The following is a 21,820-nucleotide window of genomic DNA, read 5'->3' as shown; positions in this document are numbered from 1 at the left end:
GCTCCGCAACGGGAGAGGCCACAACAGCGAGAGGCCCCCGTACCGCAAAAAAAAAAAAAGAAATAACATAGAAGGATCCCATGTACATTTCACCCATTTTCCTCCAATGGCAACATTTTGAAAAACTACAATATAAATCAGAACCAGGAAATTGACATGAATACAATCCACAGATCTTCACATTTCCTCAGTTTTACTCTGTGTACATCAGCAGTCCCCAACTCTTTTGGCACCAGGGACTGGTTTCGTGGAAGACAATTTTTCCACGGATCAGGGTGGGGGGATGGTTTCGGAATGATTCAAGCGCATTACATTTATTGTGCACTTTATTTCTATTGTTATTACATTGTAATATATAATGAAATAATTACACAGCTCACCATAATGCAGAATCCAGTGGGAGCCCTGAGCTTGTTTTCCTGCAACTAGATGGTCCCATCTGGGGATGATGGGAGACAGTGACACCTGAAGTGTGTTGCTTATGTCCACCCTACTCCGTAATCTCATTTTGGTTGCTGTCACTACAGAAAACCCTGCTTCACAAGGATAGGATGTTGGAAATGGAAGCAGGCTTTTCAGTGCTTTTGTGGCAATCTCTGGATATTCCTCCATGACTTTAAACCAGAACATATGGAGATTTGAAGTTGTCTCAAACATACTTTTAAGGCCACTGTCATTTGCTATCTCAAACAGTTGATTCTCTTCTAGCACGGACAAAATTGATTCACCTGGCTTATTCACAAATGGGTCCTGGATCCATTCCTTCCCAGTTCGGGGGTCTTTTGTGGTTGGGGAGTAATGCTCAAACTGTTTTGAAAGCTGAGATAGGGGATCATTCACCAGCTAGGAGAAAGAAGGCCCTGGCTCAGTCTCTTTCAAAATCTCTGCCAATGTTTGAAACATGTCAAAATTCCCAGTGTTCACTCATCACCCCCATAATTCCAGTTTGGCTTTGAGTGCAGCCACTTTATCTGCAGACTTGAACATAGTTGTTGTTCTCCCCTGAAGTGACAGATTGAGTTCGTTGAAAGCTTGAATATGTCACACAAGTAAGCAAGTTTTGCGACCCATTCTGTGTCACTGAAATTTGCTGCCAGTGGTGACTGTTTTTTTGAAAGAAATCTCTGGAGTTCACAACTCAAAAACTCTGGCCAGTGGTCTACCTCTAGAAAGCCATCTCACTCTGTGTGTAAGAGAAGACATGTGTGCTCTGCCTCCACCTCCTCACAGAGCTGCGCAAACAGACGTGAGTTAAGGGCATGTACTTTAATGGGGTTGATCATTTTAATTACATCCTGCAAAACGTTGTTAAGTTCATGTGACATTTTTCAGCTGGCCAGCATTTCTCTATGGATGACAAAGTGCGTAGACTCACATTCTGAAGCAATCTCTTTGACCCGAGTAGTGAAGCCAGAAAGTCGTCCAGTCGTGGCAGCCGCCCTGTCCATGCATATAACCAACACAAAATTAACAATTCAGTTTTCCTGATACGTAATCATTCAAAGACTTGAATAGTTCTGCAGCTGTGGTGTTGGTTCACAACAAAAGTGCACATAACATATCCTCACGCACATCCTCCTGAAAAATATATTGAAAAAAAAACAAGCGTTGTTGCCTTGTTGTCAACATCGGTAGACTCGTCAACCTGGATTGTGTACCATGGTGACTTAGTAATCCTCTCTAACAATTGTGCCTCAATATCCTCTGCTATTTCATCAATTCATCCAGTTATGGAGCTAGCCGAAAGAGGAACGCATGCCACCTTTTGAACTGCAGCCTCTCCTAAAGGTTCATGACAAATGTCCTCAGCAGCAGGCAGGATCAACTCTTCACCAGTAGTAAAGGGCTTCTTAGCTTTAGCAATGCAGTTAGCCGCCAAGAGTGATGCTCTCAGTGCAGACACATTTCATGAAGTGGTGGCCTTCAATAATTGCTTCTGTCCTTCGTGGTCACAGCTTTTTCTTTTGAAAAACTCCAAAGACTTGTCTTTTCATGCAGGGTGATTGGTCTCCATGTGGTGCAGCAGATTTGAAGGTTTCATGGCTTCGTTGGATGGCCAGTCATCACATATTATACAAAGCAGGCTTGGAGAATGTGAATCACCTGTTGAAATGAACCTGTAATTTAAGTAGGACTCTTGGTGTTTTCCTTTAATCGCAGCTTTCTTTCTTTCTTCAGATTTTATTTATTTATTTATTTTTGGCTGCATTGGGTCCTTTGTTGCTGCACGTGGGCTTTCTCTAGTTGCTGTTAGCAGGGTTTACTCTTTGTTGTGGTGCACGGGCTTCTCTTTGAAGTGGCTTCTCTTGCAGAGCGCGGGCTCTAGGCACACAGGCTTCAGTAGTTGTGGCTCATGGGCTCTAGAGTGCAGGCTCAGTAGTTGTGGTGCTCGAGCTTAGTTGCTCCACGGCATGTGGGATCTTCCCAGACCAGAGCTCAAACCCTTGTCCCCTGCGTTGGCAGGTGGATTCTTAACCACTGCACCACCAGGGAAGCCCCCTAAATGCAGCTTTCTTTTTGTTGGCAGTCTTAGTATCTTCTGCTCATCATTGGGGCTTTCCCCCTCTTCAAAGAGGCTCTCCAGTGATGTTTGTTTTTTTACTCATTTTGGCTAGGGTGAGCTTGTGGGCTTACCAAAACTGTGACTGAGACAAGTGCACAGCTGGGGAAAGACATGCAGACAGAAGTGGTAAATAAAATAATGGGCAGGCCACGCACAGTCTAAAATAAGTGTCGGATTCTGACTTAAAGCCTGCCACCAGATACAGCTGTACACTTGAAGTACATCAACTCACTTGTCACTATAAAGCATGCCACCAGATGCAGCTTAATTGTCACTTGCCACTCACTGATAGGGTTTTGATATGAGTCTGCAAGCAACTAATTTATTATGGTCTCTGTGCAGTCAAACCTCTCTGCTAATGATAATCTGTATTTGCAGCTGCCCCCCAGTGCTAGCATCACCCTTTTTGATTTTTTTTTTTTTTTTTCTCGGTACGCGGGCCTCTCACTGCTGTGGCCTCTCCCGTTGCGGAGCACAGGCTCCGGACGCGCAGGCCCAGCGGCCACGGCTCACAGGCCCAGCCGCTCCGCGGCACGTGGGATCTTCCCGGACCGGGGCACGAACCCGTGTCCCCTGCATCGGCAGGCGGACTCTCAACCACTGCGCCACCGGGGAAGCCCAGGCATTAGATTCTTATAAGGAGTGTGCAACCTAGATCCCTTGCATGCTGGGTTCACAGTAGGACTCACACTCCTATGAGAATCTAATGCCACCGCTGATCTGGCAGGAGGCGGAGCTCAGGCGGTAATGCGAGCAATGGGGAGCGGCTGTAAATACAGATGAAGCTTCGCCCAGTCACTCGCTGCTCACCTCCTGCTGTGCGGTCTGGTTCCTAGCGGGCCATGGACAGGTACTGGTGGTGTACCCACCACCATGGTAAAGTGTTCCAGCACCTTGCACTAATCCCTGACCCCCAAATCACTATGCTATTCTCCATTTCTAAATTTTATCATTTCAAAATATTACATAAAGGAATAACCATGGCACGTGGGATCTTCCCGGACCCGGGCACGAACCCGTGTCCCCTGCATCGGCAGGCGGACTCCCAACCACTGGGCCACCAGGGAAGCCCTATCACTATTTTTTATTTCGGCCATTCTGATAGGTGTGTAGTGATATCTCATTGTGTTTTTAATTTGCATTTCCTGAGGATTAGTGATGTCATACAACTTTTCATGTGATTATTTGCCATCTGCATGTTTCAGCTGTTTCGGTGAAGTGTCTATGCATGCTTACAGGGAAAATGCTCCTTGTGTTTTTCCTCTGCTCTACTACTACTACACTCATATTTAAACACTCCACTTCACAACAGTTCTGACACCAAGCCTAATGGAACAAAACTCTGTTTCCTCTTTTACTTACATTCACAGCACTTCTGTGACCAGAGGTGTGTGTTTTTCCTCAACACCAAGCAATCCTCAGATCCTCCTGACACCAGATGGGTGTCAGGAGGATTTTAACTCAATTCTGACACTGTCTACCTGGAGTTAGCTTCAAATCCACAGGTTAAGGGTTCAGACCCACAGGACTGCCCCCGCCTCCTCCACTTCAGATGCCAACTACAAGTCCAGGTCTTTACCTGCTCTTCTGACCAACCGGCTGTAAATCAGAGTTTCCCACAACTCCCTCTTCAGGTTCCATTAATTTGCTAGGGCGGCTCACAGAACTCAGGATAACAGTTTACTTACTAGATCACCAGTTTATTATAAAAGGATATCAGGAAAACCAGATAGAAGAGATGTGTAGGACAATGTATGAGGGAAGGGGCACAGAGCTTCCATGCCCTCTCTGAATGTATCGCTCTCCCAGCGTCTCTATGTTTTCACCAACCCAGAAGCTCCCCAAACCTTGTCCTTTTGTGTTTTTATGGAGGCCTTCTCTTGTAGGCATGATGGATTAAATTATCAATCATTTATGATAAATTCAACCTCCAGCCCCTCTCCTCTCCTTGGAGATCAGGCGGTGGGCAAAAGTTCCAACCCTCTAATCACATGGTTGTTTCCCCTGACAACCAGCTCCCATCACGTGGTTATCTAGGGGCTTTCCAAAAAAATCACCTTATTCACACAGATGGGTAAAAGGGAGTTTTTATGAATAACAAAATATACACATTTCACCTTTATTTTTCTAAAGCTATTTCAGAAACTGAGGACAAAATAGTAATTATTATAACAAAAGATGCCCCTATTACTCTAATCACTTAGGATATTATAAGCGTTTTGGGAATCATGTGTCAGAAAGGGACAAATATGTATTTAGTATTATAAACCACAATATCATGATGTCTTTTATGACATATTCTAATTTAATTTTTTTTTGGGGGGCCATTCCACGTGGCTTGCAGGACCTCAGTCCTGCAACCAGGGATTGAACTTGGGCCACGGCAGTGAAAGTGCAAAGTCCTAACCACTGGACCACCAGGGAACTCCCTAGTTCTTTATTTTTTATGACTGAACTGTGGTCTTTGTAGTCTTTATATATTCTAAGTACTAGTCCTTTATCTTTTGTGTGGCTTGCAAATATTTTTGGATCCACTGGATCCTTCATACATGCTGTATGCTGTGTATGAAGATCAAAGACAGAAATCTATGAAAAATTCACGCTGTAATCACAGATTTGGAGTGTCCCAAACCAACCCACCTCTCTCTCTCTCTTTCTCTCTCTCCCTCTCTCTCCCTCACACACACACATCACACTTTAACCGTCTCTCTTTTTGTATTTTTTATTATTTACATTAATATGGCTTTTCATAAAGTTTTCTAAATATAGACGCAAGTTTACCATTGTAAACTTGACACTTTATTCTGTTATGTCCTGCTTTTCTTGTCTGTCAATAGAAGAGTTGAAATAGCTGGCAAAATTTTTTAAAATATGTCTATTTCTGATTAAATTTATTTAAGTTTAGTATTGTTTGCTATTTTTCAAACAGTATCAGTAAAAGCATTGGGTTCTTTTTTTTTTTTTTTTGGCCAAACCATGTGGCTTGTGAGATCTTAGTTCCCTGACCAGGGACTGAACCCAGGCCCTGGCAGTGAAAGAAACGAGTCCCAACCACTGGACAGGCAGGGAACCCCTAAAAGTAATGGGTTCTGAACTACCAATCAAAAGCACAGCTCTGTATATATATATATATATATATATATATATATATATATATTTAATGCAGTTTATTTCTATATTTTGGCTGCACCATGCGGCTTACAGGATCATTTCCCCAACCAGGGACTGACCCCAGGCAGTGACAAGGAAAGCCCAGAATCCTAACCACTAGGCCACCAGGGAACTCCCATTTGCTTTTATATTTTTAACTTTCCTGGCCTTGTTTCCATCATCTGAAAAAATGAGGGTTGGAATACTTTATTTCTGGAGTCCCTGAAGAGAAAAAAAAATGTTTGGAATATCTATCAAATATGACTTGATAAGTTTATCTTATCAAAATCTTTTTTGTAAGGGAAAACCCCAAACAAAATGAATAGAAATCATGTGGCCCAGGAATTTCCTTGTTAGGTATCTACCTTGTGTACTGAACTACAATTCAGAATTAGTGTTAGACTCCACAGGTTAAAAGCACAAGCCCTAACAAGACTGCCTGCACTTCAGACACCAGATGTAAGTTCAAAGGTCCCCAGGCCACTCATTCTTCTGACTTACTGGATACAAACTCAGGAGTGCTCAGGGTCCAGAGCACATGGGCTCTGTAGTTTCGGGCACACGGGCTCTCTTGTTGAGGTGTGCGAGCTCAATAGTTGTGGCATGCAGGCTTAGTTGCCCTGTGGCATGTGGCATCTTAGTTCCCCGACCAGGGATTGAACCTGTGTACCCTGCATTGGGGGGTGGATTATTTACCACTGGGCCACCGGGGAAGTCCCAACAAAATGATTTTTTTCTGGTCAATTCACCTTTAAGATTTCTCAGGAGAGGGGGGAAGAGGGAGGAGACAGAAGGAAAAAAAAGTGAAAGGGAACCAGCTTTAGACAAATATAAAACTATCATTGGAGAAAGCCTAATAATCTTTCTGCTGCAGGGAGAGGAAAAAGATTTACAAAAACCCATTTCAAAACAAACGCACACACACACACACACACACACACACACACACACACACACACACACTGTGCTCATGGTAGAGCCAACACTTCTCTTTGCTTGGAAGACAGAGTTTTTTGTTTTGTTTTGTTTTTTTTGGTTTTTTTTGCGGTATGTGGGCCTTTCACTGTTGTGGGCTCTCCCGTTGTGGAGCACAGGCTCCAGACGCGCAGGCTCAGCGGCCATGGCTCACGGGCCCAGTCGCTCCGCGGCATGTGGGATCTTCCCGGACTGGGGCACGAACCCGTGTCCCCTGCATCGGCAGGCAGACTCCCAACCACTGCATCACCAGGGAAGCCCACGAGTCCTTTTAACTGGTTTAAACAGTAACTCAGACTCTTGACAATTGTATCAAGTCACAGAATAAAACAGCCAATATTTATTAATCCCCTCAGAATGGAAATTAAGGATGTTTGAGGAGGGAGGGAGTTTTTCTTTAAACTAAATGATCTTTCACACAAATAAGATAGACAATCCCCTCAAGAGATTTTTGAGGGTTTTAAAATATTTATTTATTTATTGGGCTGGGCCAGGTCTTAGTTACTGCATGCGGGATCCAGTTCCCTGACCAGGGATCGAACCTGGGCCTCCTACATTGGAAGCACAGAGTTTTAACTACTGTGCCACCAGGGGAGTCCCAAGAGAGCCTTGTTTTTTCTTTTTCTTTTTCATTCTAAGGTGTCTCTAGAATGAACAATCTTGTTTATGTCAAAGTTTTTCAGAGTAGCCAATACAATTCCACACCATCTACTATGAAGCTATGTCAGGACGTAGTGCAAGTTTATTAGCAGGCAACCCATGAGAAGTTGGCCGATAATTGGTCAAAAATGAAAATAGCACTTAGAAGAGTTTTAGGCCCTAACCTTAAGGATTAGGTGCCCTGCCTACTTACTCAAGAAACCAGCAAGACTCTGAAGGCCAAAGAGATAATAAAAGTCCAGATTCAGCACAAAAGCCACACAATCGAGAACAGAGAGGCCTCAGCAGGGGAGACTCAAGGGGTCTCAGATGTGCATATTGTTACTGAGTCGAGGTCCTGGTTCGTGGCAGCAAAGAGCTTAGCCATACCTCGATGGCAATTGTTTTAGCCCAATCAGCCAAAGACCATAAGGGACAAACCTGTATTCGAACACACATGTGGAAATAAGAAGGACTGCACACTGGAGAAACTATGGGGTGTCTCACTAGACAAAGGAAAAGATAAGAGTTACAGGATTGGAGGGAATGCTGACATGTAGGTGAAACTTAAATGAAATTCAAATGTTTTAATAGGATCAAAACAAAGAAGTGTTGAATGTAAAGGTGGCAACATCAGATCCGGCCTGCCAAATTGAACAGGCTCTTGCTTCCTTGGAAACTACAAAGTTGTTTTCTTTGTTTTTTTTAAATTTTTTGGCTACGTTTTGTCTTTGTTGCTGCACGTGGGCTTTCTCTAGTTGTGGCGAGCGGGGGCTACTCTTTATTGCAGTGCACGGGCTTCTCATTGCGGTGACTTCTCTCCTGGAGCACGAGCTCTAGGCACGCGGGCTTCAGTAGTTGTGGTGCTCGGGCTTAGTTGCTCCGTGGCATGTGGGATCTTCCCGGACCAAGGATCGAAACTGTGTGCCCTGCATTGGCAAGCAGATTCTTTTTTTTTTTTTTGGAAATCATTTTTATTTGTATTGAGTTTTTTCCCCATTTCAATAACTGGCAAGCGGATTCTTAACCACTGCGCCACCAGGGACTCATTCAGTCATTCATTTATTCATTTTTCAAGTATCTATAAATATGTACTTGGCACAATTTAAACTCTGGTGAACAAAAATATCAGTAGAACATGGCTCCTACCTTTGAGGGGCTCATGGTCCAGTGAGAGAGGCAGACACCTTAAGAATATTTATATTAATGTAACCCTTATGTGGAGGATGCTATTGGAACACAGAAAACCAAGTCCCTACCCCTGCCTGGAGAGGCCTGGGAAGACTCCACAGAGAAGCTGATGTGTGCGCTCTGTCTGGAGGAAAGACTGGTGGACCCCAGGGAGATAAGGGAGGGAGCAGTGCTCCAGGCAGAAGGGACAGCATGTACAATGAGAGGGCTCCCTGTGTTCAAGGAACTGCAAACAGTTTGGTGTTGACAGGGAGAGGGTGGGGATGACCCTTGGAAAGGCTGGCTGGGTCAACACAACCAGGAGGGGTCGTGGTTTCGTTGAACACTACTTCCAAAAGTTAGTCTCTGGTTTTCTTCCTGGTGACCAAACTCCACCTTCTATCTCTACCTTGCTTTGTTTGTTTATTAACCCCGTTCCCACATTTGCCTCTCGAGAGCTATAATGTGGCCAAATCACCCCTCACTTCAGGCACCAGCTCCTTCTTTCCTAAACCTCTGCCAGCTGTCTCCAGCCATTTCTCCTGACTGAAGCTAAACCAGCTTTCCCAGTCTTAGATTCTCAGGAACTGAAGAAATTTTTAAGATTATCAGACCGGTGGTCTTGTTTTTTAATTTTTTTTTTTTTTTTTTTTTTTTGTATTAACAGACATGATGGATGATTTTCTCCTGCAAAACATACTTCCAAGGGTGTACTTGTGCTGAAACCCTGTTCCTCTCTTTCCAATTCAATTAATGTTAATGGAATGCTAGTAATTGAAAGTGACACTGGGACTTCCCCGGTGGCACAGTGTGTAAGAATCTGCTTGCTAATGAAGGGGACACGGATTCGAGCCCTGGTCTGTGAAGATCCCACATGCCGCGGAGCAACTAAGCCCGTGCGCCACCACTACTGAGCCCGTGTGCCACAACTACTGGAGCCCGCTTGCCTAGAGCCCATGCACCAAAACAAAGAGAAGCCACTGCAATGAGAAGCCCGCGCACCGCAACGAAGAGTCGCCCCTGCTCGCCCCAACTAGAGAACGCCCGTGTGCAGCAACGAAGACTCAACGCAGCCAAAGATAAATAAATAAATTTATTTAAAAAAAAAAAAGTGACCTAATTTTTTTTTTTTTTTGCTGTACGCGGGCCTCTCACTGCCGCGGCCTCTCCCGTTGCGGAGCACAGGCTCCGGACGCGCAGGCTCAGCGGCCATGGCTCGCGGGCCCAGCCGCTCCACGGCATGTGGGATCTTCCCGGACTGGGGCACAAACCCGTGTACCTTGCATCGGCAGGCGGACTCACAACTACCGCACCACCAGTGAAGCCCAAGAAGATGACATTATTATAAGACTAACATTGACGCTGCAAACATTGGTCCTGCTTAAACCACATGTAACAAGCTCCCTGTGACTGATTTTGGATATCTGATCTCAACCAAAGCTTGACTTCTCTTATCACACCGCTGAACCTCAGCTTGAATATTCCTGATGATGTAAATCTCATCTCTCATGAGCAATCATTCAATGGTGGACAGCTCCAAATATCAGACAATTCTTTCTTAAACAGAGTAGAATTTCCCTTTCCATGATTTTATTTGTCCCAGTCCCACTCTTTGGTTACATAGGATAAATATAATCATGCCTCCATATAACAGTCCTTTAAATATCTAAAGATGATTACCCTAGCTCCAATAACAGTTTTCTTTTTCTACTTTAAATATTCCACAGGCATGGTTTCCATTCTCGGGGGACTAAATGGATCATTTCAATTATTGGGGTAGACAAAGCTTAAACTGGATTAGATATTTAATAATTTTCTCTCCCACTAAATAAGAGGAAGGTCAGAATAGTTTTAGGTTGAAAAAACACTTGTGTTGTACCCTACAAGGTTATTTTATTGGTGGGTAATTGGCCGAACTTAACTAAATCAGTGGGGTAACAAATGCATTATGGTACAGCCTTATGATAATTTATTATGTAGCCATGAATAAAATCTTGTTTTGGAAAAACAAAATCACAGAATCCCAGAATGTCAAGATGGACTAGAATGCTGTATTTCCACTGAATAAAAGGTCTAGTGTGAGAGGAAAACCAAAACCAAAAAAAAGTCTGTTTTTTTCCCTGTACATCTGAATTGTGGTAGGAAATAAATTTTTGAACGTATTCCACAAAATTGTCATCAGGAAATAAAGACTAAAGGAAAAAATTAACAAATAAAAAAAATATATTTTCTAACCCATTCATCCCTTCCCCACACACACACATCTAATATGAAATTGAGTACTTTTTATACTGCTGTTCTGAGATTAGTAAATTTTTATCATGTTTTTATCAATAAAATATTTTAATAGAATGATACTCTGATGAATTATCCATTTTTTTCTATAGCTAAATATAAAGTAAATTTAAATCTTTGCTTAATTCTATATGGAGAGCAGTAAAGCCATTTTCAATGTTTTTCATTTTATTTTTATTTCTCTGAAATCAATTTATTTGATCAGAATCAATTCTTTGTTTTGAAGATTTGGTCATATTTTGCCCATATCTAATTTTACCATTGAAGATTTTGCCACTATAATTTCTTTTCTTTTTTCTTTTGGCTGTGCTGCACGTGGGATCTTAGTTCCCCGACCAGGGATTGAACCCAGGCCCTTGGCAATGAAAGCGTGGAGTCCTAACCACTGGACCACCAGAAAATTCCCTATAACTTCTTTTTATGACCATAATTGCTACCAAATCAAATTTTCCCATTTCTAATTTTGCATATCTAAATTTTGTCAAAAAGATTTCATTCTTTGATTTTTAGTTAATAAATGTTTTTCTTTTATCAACTGAAAGTTTTGTTTTGTACTTCATTATTTGTTTTCCTTTTTTTGAATTTTTAAGTTTATTTTCTATGTGTCAACATTCTTATTAATACAGACTTCAACCTGATAAAGTCTGAACCAAGCATGTAAAATATTTCCATTTAGAATTGGTTAAATCAGAGAAAATTTTTAATTAATTTTGAATATATACCCTCAAAAATAAATATTCACTTAATGTGGCCTTACCTGTTTATGATATCAAAAGGTAGGTTTTCTTCTCCCAAAATAAATGTTCTAGGATAAATTCAAGATTCCTTTGAATAAAAAAAAATACACCTTCTAAAACAGTGAGCTTATAAAATAATGCAGTGGATTGCTAGGCATCCACTTACTTAGTGTAACAGGAAAGTATATTCACCGAGAAAGAAATTTGAAAAATGACCATAAGCCTTTATGGAAAATTGTAACAAGGCCTTTACTTCATTTACTTATAGCTATGTCATAAATACTAGAAGATAAATTGGACAGTTTGTGACAAAAGTTAGAAAATTTTTTCCATAAAACGAACTTAGGAATCTTTCCTTTTGGCTCTGTCTTCCAATCCACCTTCACTGTGTTAAAGAGATAGCGAGTTCCTCCTGATTTTTGGTTCAAGTGAGTGGTTTCCGAATTGACTGGACTCTCAAGGTAGGGAGTTCCTGCTCAGGGTTTCCCGGTCACCAGATCTGTGACTTGTCCAACTTTGAAAATGATCGCAGCCAGTTCATGTTTCACGTGCTGTGTCCGTGGGAGAGGTAAAGCTGTGAGAAGCACAGTATTCCCAGCTGTGCACTGCTGAAGAGCATCGTAAGGTAGGTTTTTCACTTATTAAAATGCTTTAACAAGTAGGGATCCAGAACAAGCCTGGTTACTCTCAATTTAGCAGGTATTTGAATTGCTGTCGCAATCACCTTCCCCACGACCCATCTGGCATGGATGGATGAATGAGCTACTGACGTTATGTGGCTTTGGTCACCTGGAGGTCTCCCATGCCGTGGCACTTCGGCCTTGGAATCCACGCCCTGTGGCAGCAGAGCGGGGTCAGCAGTCACCTCGGGGCTCCACTGTCCCTAAGCTTTCTTAAGTCAATATTTAAAGTTTTCCATGCTATAAAAAGAGATGCGATTTTTAAAAAGTAAAAAGTGTATCACTAATTTTATCATGTGCAGGCTTTTTGGTTTTTGTTTTTTCCCCTCTGGCCGCGCAGTGAAAGGGCAGAGTCCTAACCACTGGACCACCAGGGAATTCCCTATCATGTTCAGTTTTAGGTGAAATCAATTTTATCTGATGTCATTCTTATCAGTAAAATTCATTTTGAATTTGGTAAAAGACTGATAATTTATGTTCTTTCTTAGAAAATGCATGAGAAAATTATGAGGATAACTTTTGATCATTCAAGATTCTCCCCACTGTACTAGATGGTCTAACATTTGGCGAATCTAATATTTCCACATACTTAGGTCAGTTTCTATGCGATGTAATAACTGTCTGCCCTATGGCTAATACAAAGAATAAATAGTGGTATATGAGAATATTCTGAATGGCCAAAATGACAGTCAAAATACCCTTCTTCAGTAAAAAACTGATAAGGTAAATAATCATATTTCTTTTGCATTTTGGCAAATAACTAGTTCAGTCATATTAAAATGTAAGGAAAACAAACTAAAAGAACTTAAGCTACCATTACATCTCTCTTAAACTAGAAAAAAAACGTAGACACCAATGTTGGCAAATGAAACAAAAATATTGACTAGTACAATGATGTTGTAAATAGCCCTGTAGATTATTCAGTCTTTTTGGAGAGCAGTATAACAATAGGGGGCTTCCCTGGTGGCGCAGTGGTTAAGAATCCGCTTGCCAATGCAGGGGACATGGGTTCGAGCCCTGGTCCTGGACGATCCCACATGCTGCGGAGCAACTAAGCCCCGTGCACCACAACTACTGAGCCTGCGCTCTGTAGCCCGCGAGCCACAACTACTGAAGCCCTCGTGCCTAGAGCCTGAGCTCCGCAACAAGAGAAGCCATGGCAATGAAGAGCAGCCCCCGCTGGCCGCAACCAAAGAAAGCCCGCGCCCAGCAACGAAGACCCAACACAGCCAAAAATAAAAATAAATTAAATAAGTAAAATTTTAAAGTATGACAATAGGTATAAAATTATACTCCTTTGAGAAATGTATAAGAATTACTCCAATCCAAAGGAATAAAGAATATTTACAAAGATATTTATGCTCTCCTTCGTAACAAAAAAAAATCTGAAAACCACAAATCCTAATCATGATTTTTCTTTCAACCATGTTTTAAAATTGGAGTATAATTAATTTACAATGTTGTGTTAGTTTCAGGTGTACAGCTAAATGATTCAGATATGTATATACTTTTTCAGATTCTTTCCCATTATAGGTTATTACAAGATATTGAATATAGTTCCCTGTGCTATACAGTAGGTCTTTGTTGTTTATCTGTTTTATGTATAGTGTGTATATGTTAATCCCAAACTCCTAAATTATGTGCCCCTCCCCACTATCCTCCTTGGTAACCATAAGTTTATTGTGAGTCTATTTCTGTTTTGTGAATTTATAAAAATTAATTTTTTTGTAGCCAACATTCATTTACACGTTCCCACATCTACAGTTTTTTTTTTGTTGTTGTTGTTCATTCCCTTTTGTATCTCAGGCCTTTTTCCTCTAGGATCTATATTTACTATTGGCTTTAGAATCTCCTTTAGTGAAAGCTTCCTCATGATGAAGTGTTTTATTTTTAAATTAATTAATTAATTAATTTTTGGCTGCATTGGGTCTTCCTTGCTGTGCCCGGGCTTTCTCTAGTTGTGGCGAGTGGGGGCTACTCTGTTGTGGTGCATGGGCTTCTCATTGCGGTGGCTTCGCTTGCTGCGGAGCACGGGCTCTAGGCATGCAGGCTTCAGTAGTTGTGGCACTTGGGCTCAGTAGTTGTGGCTCACGGGCTCTAGAGTGAAGGCTCAGTAGTTGTGGCGTATGGGCTTAGTTGCTCTGCGGAATGTGAGATTTTCCCGGACTAGGGCTCGAACCTGTGTCCCCTGCATTGACAGACAGATTCTTAACCACTGCACCACCACGGAAGATCCGATGATGAAGTGTTAATATTTTTTTCTTTCAGAAAATATTTTTATTTCCCCTCCAATCTTGAAAATTTTTTGGCTGATAGAGAATTCTCAGTTGTGGTTATTCTCTTTTAGCATTTTTAAATATACCATTCCACTATTGGCTGGCTTCCATTGTTTCTTTTTTTTTTTTTAATTTATTTGTTTTATTTATTTATTTTTGGCTGCGTTGGGTCTTCATTGCTGCATGTGGTCTTCCTCTAGTTGCCGCGAGCGGGGGCTACTCTTCGTTGTGGTGCACAGGCTTCTCATTGCGGTGGCTTCTCTTGTTGCAGAGCATGGGCTCTAGGCACGTGGGCTCAGTAGCTGTGGTTCTCGGGCTTAGTTGCTCCGCGTCATGTAGGATCTTCCCTGACCAGGGCTCGAACCCGTGTCCTGGCAGATTCTTAACTACTGCACCGCCGGGGAAGCCCACTTCCATTGTTTCTATTCAGAAGTCAGCAATAAGCCTTACTACACCTTTGGAAATAATGCTTCTCTCCCCAGCTGCCTGTTATCTTACTCTCTTATTAGTTATTTTTCATACTTTTAAGTGGAAATTTATAACATACACTAAATTAGAAATAATCGTATTATGAACTCATGTACCCACTACCCAATTAAAAAATTATCAGTGTCATTCCAAACTTGTTTTATTCTGCCTCTTTCTTTTTATGTTGTAAATACCATATACCATATCATTTTAGCATAAATATTTTTGTATGTATCTCTAACAGGTAAGAACTTTCTTTAAAAGATAACTAAATACCATTGTGATGTCCATGTTTAAATTTCCCTTAATGTCTTAAAAACTGTCTTGTCAGAGTTGATAGTTCAAATCTGTTTTCAATAAAGGTGTATACTTTGTATTGGATTGATGTACCTTTTTTTAGTCACAACTTTTTTTTTTTAGTCACAACTTTAAAGAGATATAATTCACATAACATAAAATTTATTTTATTTTTATTTATTTATTTTTTTGCGGTACGCGGGCCTCTCACTGTTATGGCCTCTCCCATTGCGGAGCACAGGCTCCGGACGCGCAGGCTCAGTGGCCATGGCTCACGGGCCCAGCCACTCCGCGGCAAGTGGGATGTTCCCGGACCGCGGGGCACGACCCCGTGTCCCCTGCATCGGCAGGCGGACTCTCAACCACTGCGCCACCAGGGAAGCCCAAAATTTAATTTTTAAATGTACAATTTAGTGGTTTGTAGTAAGTTTACAGAGCTGTGTAGTCATCACCACTTTAGAATTTTTTCTTCAAAAAAGGAATCCCATACACATCAGCAGTCATTTCCTACTGTGTCTTCTTCTAGCCCCTAGGCAAGTATTAATCTATTTTCTGTCTTTTTGGATTTACATATTTTGAACATTTCATATAACTGGGCATATAATGTCATATAACTGGGCATATAATATCATATAGCATTTTCATATATAATATTTATATAACATGTGACCTTTTGTGTCTAGCTACTTTCATTTGGCATGTTTTCAAATATCATCCATGTTGTATTGTGTCAGTACTTTATTATTTTTGTGACTAAATAATATTCTATTGTACAGATATACAACATTTTGTTTATCCATTCATCAGTTGTTGAACATTTGGATTGTTTCCATTTTTCAGCTATTATAAATAATGTTGCTATGAACATTTGTGTACAAGTTTTTGTGTGGACATGTTTTCATTTTTCTTGGTATTTACCTAAGAGTAAAATTGCTGGGTCATAAGGTCATAAACAAGGTCTATGTTTAACTTTTTGTGGAAATGTCACATTGTTTTCTAAAGTGGCGCCACAATTTTACATTCCAACCAGCAAAGTATGAGGATTGATTTCTCCACATTCTCACCAAAACTTGTTATTGTCTGTCTTTTTGATTTGGCCATACTAGTATGTTCAAAGCAGCATCTCATTGCATTTTTGATATTTGCATTTCCCTAATGACCACTGATATTCAGCATCTTTTCATGTACTTTTTTTTTTTTTTTGGCCACTTCAGGTGACTTGCGGGATCTTAGTTCCCTGACCAGGGATTGAACCCAGGCCCTTGGCAATGGTCGCGTGGAGTCCTAACCACTAGACCACCAGGGAATTCCCTCATGTACCTTTTGACCATTTGTACATCTTTTTTGGAGAAATGTCTATTTGGATTCTTTGCCCATTTTATAATTTGTCTTTTTTTGTCTTTTTGTCTTTTTTTTTCTTACTTGTGTTCCTTTTATATTCTAGTTACAAGTCTTTCATCAGATATGTGTTTTCCAATATTTTCTCCCATTCTGTGGATTGTCTTCACTTACTTGATGGTGTACTTCGAAGCACAAATGTTTTTAATTTTGATGAAATCCAATTTATCTGTTTTTTTTTTGTTTTTTTTTTTTGCACTTGTGCTTTTGGAAAACATTGCCTAATCCAAGATGGCAAAGATTTACTCCAATGCTTCTATATTTTCTTCTAAGAATTTTAGTTTTAGCTATTACATTTAGATCTTTCACCATTTGCATATTTGCATACAATTTTTGTATATGTTATAAAGTAGGTGTCCAACTTCATTTTTTTGCATGTAGATATCAAATTGTCCCAATACTGTTTGTTGAAAATTCTTCTCTTTCCCCATTGCATTGTGTTGGCAACCTTATCAAAACTCAATTGATCATAAATTTAATAATTTATTTCTGGACACTCAACTCTATTCCATGGATCTATGTCTATCTTTATGCCAGTACAACACTGCCCTGATTACTGCAGCTTGTAGGAAATTTTGAAATCAGGAAGTGTGAATCCTTCAACTTTCTTCTTTTTTCCCCAAGATAGTTGGGCTATTCTGGGTCCCTTAAATTTCCATAAAAATTTTAAGCTCAGCTTGCCAATATCTGCAAAATGTCCAGCTGAAATTTTGATAGTGATTGCATTAAATTTCTAGATCAGTTTGGAGACTACTGCCATTTTAATGATATTAAGCCAAATCCATGTACGTGGGCTATATTTCCATTTATTTAAGTCTCCTTTCATTACTTTTATCAATGTCTTATAGTTAGCTATTTACAAATCTTACGTTTCTTTTGTTACATTTATTCCTAAGCATTTCATTCTGTTTTGATGCTATTGCAAAAAGAATGTTGTCTTAATTTCAGTTTTGGATTGTTCATTGCTAGTGAATAGAAATAAAACTGATTTTTGTACATTGATCTTGTATCCTGCCACTGCTGAACTAATTTATTCTAATATTTTTGTGGATTTTCCATATACAAGGTCATGTCATCTGCAAATATAGTTTTATTGATATTTCTTCCTTTCCAACCTGAATAAATTTTACTTCTCTTTCTTGCCTAGCTGGCCTGGCTAGAATCTTCAGTACAAGATTGAATAGGAGTAACAAGAGCTGACATCCTTGTCTAGCACTTCATCTCAGGTGGAAAGCATTCAGACTCCTACCATTAAGTATGATATTAGCTATATGGTGTTTTAGACAGTCTATCAGGTTGAGGAGGTTCCCCTCTAAATTAGCCTGCTTAGGCTGCCATAACAAAATACTATAGACTGGGTGGTTTAAACATTAGGCATTTAGGGACTTCCCTGGCGGTCCAGTGGGTAAGACTCTGTGCCTCTTATGTAGGGGGCCCGGGTTAGATCCCTGGTCAGGGAACTAGATCCCGCATGCATTCTGCAACTAAGAGTCCACATGCCATAACTAAGAAGTCTGCATGCCACAACTAAAAGATCTTGTATGCTGCAACGAAGTTCTTGTGTGCCCCAACTAAGATGTGGTGCAGCCAAAATAAATAAATAAATAAAACAATAGGCATTTATTTTCTCATATTTCTGGAGGCTAGAAACCTAAGATCAAGGTGCCAGCAGGATTGGGTTCTGGTGAGGCCTCTTTTCCTGGCTTGCAGGTGACCTCCGTCTTGCTGTGTCCTGACATGGCCATTTCTGTGTTTGTGTGTGTGTGTGTGTGTGTGTGTGTGTGTGTGTGTGTGTGTGCATTTAGAGGGAGGGAGAGATTGATCTCTGGTGTCTCTTCCTTTTCTTATAAAGACATTAGATTAGGGTACTACCCTATGACTTCATTTAACATTAGTTACCTCCTTAAAAGTCCTATTTCCAAATACAGTCACATTGGGTGTTAGGGCTTCAACATGAAAATTTTTTTTGGTGGGAGGGGACATAATTTAGTCCATAACACCTGCTACTCCTAGTTTGTTTAATTTTTTTTTTTTTAATCATGAAAGTGTATTGGATTTTGTCAAGTGCTTTTTCTGGTGCATTGAGGTTATTATCTAGTTTTTGTTCTTTTGTATATTAATATGGTGCATTACATCGGGGTTGATTTTTAGCTGTTAAACCAACCTTACATTCCTGGGATAAATCCCACTTAGTCATAGTGTATAATCCTTTTTACATGGTACTGGGTTCTGTTTCCTAGGGTTTTGATTTTTTTTTTTCTTTTCTTTTTGAAAGAATGTGTGTGGGGAATTCCCTGGCATTCCAGTGGTTAGGACCCCATGCTCTCACTGCTGAGGGCCCAGATTCAATCTCTGGTCAGGAAACTAAGATCCCACAAGCTGCGTGGTGTGGCCAAAAAATGAACAAACAAACAAAACAAACAAAAAACCCATAAAATAAAGAATGTGTGTGTGTATATTTATAAGAATTATTGGTCTGTAGTTTTCTTGTTATATCTTTGTCAGGTTTTGATATCAGGGTAATATTGGCCTCATAGAATGAGTTAGAACGTGTTCCCTTCTCTTTTGCTTTTGGAAGATTTTGTGAAGGATTAGTGTTAATTCTTTAAATGTTTGGTAAAATTCACCAGTGAAGCCTATAGTTCTAGGGTTTTCTTCATGGAAAGTTTTTTTTTTTTTTTTTTTTTTTGGCGGTCCACGGGCCTCTCACTGCCGTGGTCTCTCCCGTTGCAGAGCACAGGCTCCGGACGCGCAGGCCCAGCGGCCATGGCTCACGGGCCCAGCTGCTCCGCGGCACGTGGGATCTTCCCGGACCGGGTCACGATCCCACGTCCCCTGCATCAACAGGAGGACTCTCAACTACTGTGGCACCAGGGAAGCCCTGTTTTTTTTAATTATTAATTCAATGGCTTTACTTGTTCAGTTTTTCTATTTCTTCTTGAGGTAGTTTCAATAGTTTTTGTCTTTCTAGGAATTTGCCTATTTCAACTAGGTTATCTAATTTGTTCATTGTATTCCCTCATTGGGAAGTTACAATGTCACAAAGCTTACTGTTCTGAGATTCAGTCATTAAAAAAATAAAGCTCCTTGGACTGTTGCAATACTTTATTTCCAATGTTATGAAAAAGTTGATTTTGACAATTTTTTGCTATTGTTCTCATTCCTTTTATGGAGTAGTGAAATTTTGGATGTCCTCACTCTGCTATTCTGGCACTTATTCTGTTAATTCATCTATTATATATCATTCCTCACTCTCTTGAGGGTTTTTTTTTGTGCTAAAAATGAATTTAATAAAGACTATTTTAGTACCTTAGCCTCTCCAGGAGAGTTGGAAAGCCACACTTGGGAACTCTCATCCAGGAACCATTTCCAAAATCACACCACAGAACTGGCTCCATAAAGCCACCGTGTTTCTACTGCTGCTGCTCCTGCTATCCACAGATCCTGCTGCTTTCAACACTGACATCATCAATGCTAGATACTGGATGCTGCTGCTAGAACATCACTGCTCCTTTGGAAAAGTAGCTACCACTATGGCTGCCACCTGCCCTAGCACTGATTCCACTAAATCAATTTGATTCACTAGTGTTTGTCTCAAAGTCTAATGTAGGAGAATTCTGAATGATAGAGCTGTGGTCATATATCTGTGCTCTGGCTGTAAGAAAGGCTGGGTAGGGCTTCCCTGGTGGTGCAGTGGTTGAGAGTCTGCCTGCCGATGCAGGGGACACGGGTTCGTGCCCCGGTCCGGGAAGATGCCACGTGCCGCGGAGCTGCTGGGCCCGTGAGCCATGGCCGCTGAGCCTGTGCGTCCGGAGCCTGTGCTCCGCAACGGGAGAGGCCACAACAGTGAGAGGCCCGCGTACCGCGACAACAAAAAAAGGCTGGGTAAATTGATTTTTAAAATATTATGTTGGGTGGTACTCTGCTTCTTACCAAGACTCATATGATGGGAATTCCCCAAACATGGGATGGTAGTCTCCATTTTCCATAAAATACTTGCTATGTCATAATTAAAGAAAGGATAGTGATTTGCACTTTAAATCTTGCTTACCATAATACATGTTGCTTACCATAAGTCTTTTAATCTTAAACCACCTCCACTCCCCACTTATTTCATGTCATCTATTTTTTGAAGAAGTGGGACATTCTAATAGTTGAATTTTCCACATTCTAGATTTGGATTGTTGCATCCTCATGGTAGTTTAACATATGCCTCTATTTCTTGTATTTCCTGCTTACTTGTGGTTGGATATCTAGCTCCTTTTAAGATTTTGTCTTTGTGGTTGAATATTTTGGTTTCACCATGATGTATCTTTGTAAAGATTTCTCTGTATTTTTCCTACTTGCAGTTTGTTGGTATACTGAATCTGTAGATGGTCTTCCATCGCTTCTGAAAAAATTTCAGCCATTATCTCTTCAAATATTTTCTCTTATTCTGCCTCTTCTTCTAAACCTCCAATTAAATATGTTATATCTACCCACTGTATCCTATATGTCACTGGTTCTCTATGGCAATTTTCATCTTTTCATGCTACATTTTGAATAGTTTCTTCTCGTTTTTTCCTTCAGTTCTGCAATTCTTAAGTTGTGTCCAATCTGTTGTTAGACCCACCTATCTTTTGTTTTTAATTTCATTTATTGTATTGTTTTATTTGTATAAGTTCTGTTTGAATCTTTATCAGATCTGCTATGTTGCTTTTATAGTTTCCTCTTCCCTGGAGATATTTTCAAGCTTATATATTATTTCAACATAATAAGCATGGGAACTTCCCTGGTGGCACAGTGGTTAATAATCCACCTGCCAATGCAGGGGACACGGGTTCGATCCCTGGTCTGGGATGATCCCACATGCCATGGAGTAACTAAGCTGAGAGCTACAACTACTGAAGCCCTCGTGCCTAAAGCCCGTGCTCCACAACAAGAGAAGCCACTGCAATGAGAAGCCTGCACACTGCAACGAAGAGTAGCCCCAGCTCGCAGCAACTAGAGAAAGCCTGTGTGCAGCAACAAAGACCCAAGGCAGCCAAAAAAACGTAATAAGCATGGAGGCCTGATATCTCCTGGAATGGTTCATTGTGTGTGTTGATTCTCACTTGTGCTGGCTTTAATTTGTTTATGTGCTGGTCATCATGTTTTAAAAAATATTTGTAGAAACAATCAGAAACCTAAGAT

The 21,820-nt window shown here is 40.7% G+C and overlaps 1 pseudogene; it reads right to left on the bottom strand.

The window, feature by feature from the left end:
• Positions 1 to 11,911: 11,911 nt before the first annotated feature.
• LOC103072167 (28S ribosomal protein S17, mitochondrial pseudogene) lies at positions 11,912 to 21,057 on the bottom strand (annotated as a pseudogene).
• Between the last annotated feature and the right edge of the window lie 763 nt (positions 21,058 to 21,820).

The sequence above is a fragment of the Lipotes vexillifer genome, unplaced genomic scaffold, assembly GCF_000442215.2.
Source record: "Lipotes vexillifer unplaced genomic scaffold, Lipotes_vexillifer_v1.1 scaffold272, whole genome shotgun sequence".
NCBI lineage: Eukaryota > Metazoa > Chordata > Mammalia > Artiodactyla > Lipotidae > Lipotes > Lipotes vexillifer.
The sequence above is the reverse complement of the archived record's forward strand: the minus strand, read 5'-3'. Positions and strand labels throughout refer to the sequence as shown.